The following is a 5,801-nucleotide window of genomic DNA, read 5'->3' as shown; positions in this document are numbered from 1 at the left end:
TATCATAGACAATGAAAGTGAGAGCATGGAAAAAAATAATAAATAAAATCCGATACAACGGAAGTGAACGAGAAAGCATTACAAACCAAGTAATTTCTGATATCACATTCCCCCGTGAAGCCGCAATAGTAGAAACACATTAATAATAATGATAATAATAATAATAATAATAATAATAATAATAATAATAATAATAATAATTCGCAAGGTCAGTATTTTCGCAAGGTCAATATTTTCGCATATTCTACATGTGAAATAAATTGCGCCTTGGGATGCGCATACGCAGAAGGCTGACTCGCCAGTATTCTCGCAGCTCAAGGATTTCGCGTGACAGCGGCGCGGTGGCGGTGGTGGTGGTGCGTGGTGGCGTGCGCGTGGGACCTGTGGAAGCATTGCCAGCGAGACGGGGAGAGGGAGATGAGGGAGAGGGAGGGGGAAAGGAGAGGGAAGAGAAGGAGAGGGCTCAGGGGGGCTGGGAGGAAGAGAGGCAGTGTGTGGCGAGGTGTGGCGGCTGGAGCACGTCTGTGAGAGCCGAGCGGGGCCGGAGTGTCAGTCAGTGCTGCTCACTCCTTCCCTTCTTCCAGTCACGAGGGTCAAGACAGAGGGAGGGAACTTTTTGTCCTGTTGTTGCCTGTCATCTTCCTCCCGCTTCCCGTCTCGCAAAGGTAAATAAACTACGTGGGTTGTCTTAACCTTCTTTATTGTCTCTTAGTTTTGTTGTTACTACAGCCAGCTAATCAGGCAGTTTGAATGGATATCACCAGTTTAATCTTCCTCCATCTCTCAGTAAACTACTCATTACGTCAACGAGCAGTTATGCCTTCCTTACATGAACAATAATAACCTAGTGGGTCTCTCTTTTTCTTATGTACAGTAGTTAAGTGTTAAATATTTGAACACTACACAATAATAGTCGTACATTTCTCATTTCTCTTCTGTTTATACTCTCCGTAATCATCATACCACGAAATATTAACGTTCTCCCTATCAATGGTAGTATTCGTTCATTTTTCAGCTTCATTCGCTTCACACCGTAATTTTTTTTTTATCTTCCACTTAATGCATTGTAGTGAAACCAAACAGCCTGGCGGTAACATGAAAGCCTGTTACTGTTTGGAATCCTTTTTAATCCATCTATGTGTCAGCGCAAGGTTAACGAATATTATTAATGATTTTTCCCTCCCGCTTCATTTGTTGATGGATATATATATATATATATATATATATATATATATATATATATATATATATATATATATATATATATATATATATATATATATATATATATATATATATATATATTACACATTGTGGGGAGAGGAATGAATAGAAAGTGTGTTATTACTGCAGTAGATTCGATTATGTTGAGTTTATGAATATTGTTTTATTAATTAGACAAGCAGGAGACAGATGAGTGGAAAAGATGAAGTAATGACTTAGAATTTAAACAAAGGAGAGAGACTAATAAGCAGATTAATGGAAATAATATGATAATTTAATATTTAGGCAAACAAGAGATAAATGAATGGAGCAGAATCATGGAAAATAAAAAAAAAAAAAAAATAGATGGTTGACATGAAAAAAAAAGTAAATAAAAAAATAAGAATTTATATGCATATGAGAAAAGGAATAAAAAAGATGCTATACTAACATAAAAAGTTAAAAAAATAATTAAGTAATAGTAAAGAAAAGTCAGAATATAATAGAACTTATACTTTACATACAACAATGTCCATATTACTTTAACTACCCACTTAAGTATACATATCACCACTTACATCCTCACAAAAATGAAAACTCCAACGTATATATTCAAATTAAGAATCCCTGTACGATAATTTCTGGTTAGGTACGACGGCGGTAAAGCAGAAACTGAGGAGGGGGCGTTGCAGTTTGATACCATTCTCATAATTTCGTCCCCGAATGTTTGATGTTCCATTTTATTTCAACGTTTTATGTATTTATATGTTTATATGTTGTGCAGATAGCAGCGTTCAAACACCAAACTGACGTAAAAATAGATGTAATTATATTTATTAACTTTTTTCTTCTTAATCTTCAGTCAGGAATAGACAAATAAAGTAATGTGTTTTTTTTTTCTTATCTTTTCGTATTTTTGTATTATTAATAAGGTTTGAGAGAGAGAGAGAGAGAGAGAGAGAGAGAGAGAGAGAGAGAGAGAGAGAGAGAGAGAGAGAGAGAGAGAGAGAGAGAGAGTACTGTTATTCTTAATGTCTAGTCAGAAATAAACTGCATTTTCGTACAACTTGCCTGTCAGAGCAGTAAGTTTCAGCACCTGGACACGGTAACCCTGCCACTGCCACTGTCTGATGCTCTCACTCGCTAACTGGCTTTACTCGCGTCCTGCCTTGAAACGTATGACAAACTAGCGTATTCGTACCATTCAGTTATAGGATACAGAATTATTAACCCTTTCACTGTTAGACAAAATAATGTTCCCTTTATCGTCTATCTATCAATCTTTATGTAAGTTTCTCTCTTTTCTTTGATATTTTTTTTGTAGTGTAAACAAAAATGAGGACTAAGTTAACCTATTCTTGATTTTTTCCTCCTGTGTCTTCATGCAAACAATTTCTGCAGTGCTATGAGAGCTGGCAAGGGACGCTCTTAACAGTGAGACAGTTAAAGGAAAACAAAGTGCTTTCCTATAATTAAGTCAATGGGTTTTGCCAGGGATAAAATAAATTTGCTGCACATTTCAAAGCCAAACTTACTCGTGTCTTTGAAACGTGACGAACCACCACCAATCTATCATAGAGGTCGGAATTATCGAAGGAAAACAGTGACATCCTACAGCTAAACATGTTTGTTGGTAGGGATAAAGTAAATTTGATGCATATTTTAAAACAAGACTGGAATACGTGAACCAGAGAGAGAGAGAGAGAGAGAGAGAGAGAGAGAGAGAGAGAGAGAGAGAGAGAGAGAGAGAGAGAGAGAGAGAGAGAGAGCATCAGTCATTAGCAGTGTTACCATATTCACTTGTCCATGAAATCTTGACAAAGCAGAGTATAATAAAAAAAAAAATATGGAGAGAGAGAGAGAGAGAGAGAGAGAGAGAGAGAGAGAGAGAGAGAGAGAGAGAGAGAGAGAGAGAGAGAGAGAGAGAGAGAGACTAACACAATAATTAAACCTTATTGTATCTTTTTATTTTCCTCCATACATCATCACTGAAAGCTTTCTCTCGTGTCGGAGAGAGAGAGAGAGAGAGAGAGAGAGAGAGAGAGAGAGAGAGAGAGAGAGAGAGAGAGAGAGAGAGAGAGAGAGAGAGAAAGTGTGAGACTAGTATATTAATTTAGGCTTAATTGGGGTGATAATTTGTACACTTTATTGGGAGGATTGACAATAATGGGAGAAATACGAGGTTAGCTGTAGGCGGTGCTGGCGACTGCAGGTACAATGGGCGGCTAACACCAATTAATGGGTTCAAGTAGATCAGGCGAGAGATTCACTGATAGCATGACCCTGTTCGAAACTGTGAAGCGAAGTATTTTTTTTCTATTTTACCGTAGAGAGAGAGAGAGAGAGAGAGAGAGAGAGAGAGAGAGAGAGAGAGAGAGAGAGAGAGAGAGAGAGATTAGCTAAACGACTGTACAATGAAAAATAAAACCCTTGAATATGAAAACCCATAAAATCTTGAAAAAAGTTAAATTCACACACACAGAGAGAGAGAGAGAGAGAGAGATGAGAGAGAGAGAGAGAGAGAGAGAGAGAGAGAGAGAGAGAGAGAGAGAGAGAGAGAGAGAGAGAGAGATTACCTGTAGATATTTTTAATATGTATATATATATACCTAACTTCATATCACACCTGGTCTTAATTACACTGCGCGTCACGTGACAATGCAGGTAAATTGAGTGACTGGCGGCGAATACTTCTGTCAAGGTGCTGTGCTCATTAAATGAACCGATGGAAAATAATTGAAACCTTGAAGGAAAGGTGTCACTGTTAACGTCCTCTCTCTCTCTCTCTCTCTCTCTCTCTCTCTCTCTCTCTCTCTCTCTCTCTCTCTCTCTCTCTCTCTCTCTCTCTCTCTCTGTAATATCCTTTGTGGTGAATTTTTGCATGTATTCAATATTTGTAGTTTCTTTTAAAGTTTTGTTTCCCTCAGTTTTAAATGTCTTATTTTTTTTCTTTTTCTTTTTGTCTATTTCTATTTTAATTTTCTATTTGTTTTAAAGATTTTAATATTTCTTAAAGTATAACATTCGTTTTCTTAAAAATATAAAGTTTTTTTTTCCTTTTAAGATCTCCACTTTCTCTTTAGTATTCCTCTTACCTTCAGGTTTCAGTGGCTTTAAAAAAAAATCAAGATTTCGTTTATCTTTCATGATTTAAAGCGTTCACATTTCCCCAGATGTCAGTGTTCTGTAGATCACACAGTGGCAGGTAGAATCTAATCCCTTCACCAGCTATATGCACCATCTCAACACTAAAAGCAAGGCATGGAATCTTTGCAAGCACCTACAAGAAAGAAGAGGATAAAAAAAGAATAGATATTGCAAATTTTAACCAGTACAACATTTGGAAGTGACTGTAGAACAAGCAAAGATGTCTCAGAGCGGTTAGTAATCAAGGAAAAATGTCCCAAATACCATTGAACGAGGTAATAATACAAATATGTAGCCTGGGAATTCGTGACATTGCACTGCTGGGGGAGGCTGCAAAATGGTTTTAATCTGAATAGCATGAGGGATGTTCCGAATTCAGCGTAGATAGCAATGTAGCTCAACTGTAGGGGAGAGAAAAAGATAATAAAGTGTATGCATATATAAAGCCATTCAGTTTTGTAATCTAGCTTAGTCAGGGATATCAGATAAAAGCTTGTATAGTTTTGTCATATCCTCTCCAGAATCATGATAGAGTACAGCAGAGGGGGCAGAATAACAGAGTATGGATTAAATATCTTACCTTTCCCAGAATCACAAATTAATAGGCTAAGGGAGAGTGAAACAGAGACTTCTTAGCCGGAACAGCCAAGGGATGAATTTGATATGAGAGTAACCCAAATTTGCCTTCTTTTATAAATTTTCGTAAGTTAATAACCTGAAAAGGATAAGAATTTACTAGGTTTTCTTTCTTCCTTGTTTATTCATTTATTTAGAGCAAGAATTGACACGCTATAGAGAAAGTGAAACAATGAACTATACCTCATAAGAAAAACAAAATTAAGTGTACCTAAGAACATATGAACAAAAGTAACGTAGAATAATATGAACAGTTATCCATTTAAAAATAACATATCCTATTTTGGAAGGGAATAAAACAGCAAAATATAATCTAGATACATATATATATCCATTTAAAACTCACAATTCCACCTAACGAAGGGAACAGACTAACAAACCATCTATTAACCCTTTCACTGATATATGCAGCAACTCAGCACTAAAGACAAAGTAAGCAATCCTTATAAGCATCTGCAGGAGAGGAAGGGAAGAAAAGAGAGTAGATTTTGCAATTTTTAACCAGTACAATGTTTGGAAGTGGCTGTAGGACAAGGAAATATGTCTCAGAGTGGCTGCTAAGGAAAGATATGCCAGATAACAGTAAAGGGGTCTATCTGATGCCTTTACCGAAGCTGCAAGTGTTCAGCATCAGGTTAGTCAGGAGGTGAAATGAACAGCCCAGAGGTTAGTCAGGAAACAAAATGCCAAGACACCACATTTTTCATGATCCCGTCGTCTTGTCCCACACACTTCCAGCAGGATTTAATGGAAGCTTCTATGGTTTTCATGGGTGTTTTATGATTCCAGTGATGGTTTAACAAAGCTTCTGCACC

General features: G+C 36.9%; 1 protein-coding gene across 1 annotated transcript in view; it reads left to right on the top strand.

Moving 5' to 3' along the window:
* Positions 1-311: 311 nt before the first annotated feature.
* Positions 312-5,801, top strand: part of LOC135093463 (solute carrier family 7 member 14-like) — a 71,684-nt gene continuing 66,194 nt past the window's right edge. Inside the window, exon 1 of the mRNA XM_063992741.1 lies at positions 312-665. The gene's annotated coding sequence lies outside the window, so the exon portion shown is untranslated. The remainder of the gene's footprint in view (positions 666-5,801) is intronic.

Source organism: Scylla paramamosain, chromosome 43 (genome assembly GCF_035594125.1).
Source record: "Scylla paramamosain isolate STU-SP2022 chromosome 43, ASM3559412v1, whole genome shotgun sequence".
NCBI classification, from domain to species: Eukaryota; Metazoa; Arthropoda; class Malacostraca; order Decapoda; family Portunidae; genus Scylla; species Scylla paramamosain.
Note: the sequence above shows the minus strand (reverse complement) of the source record. Positions and strands in the feature narration are given on the sequence as shown.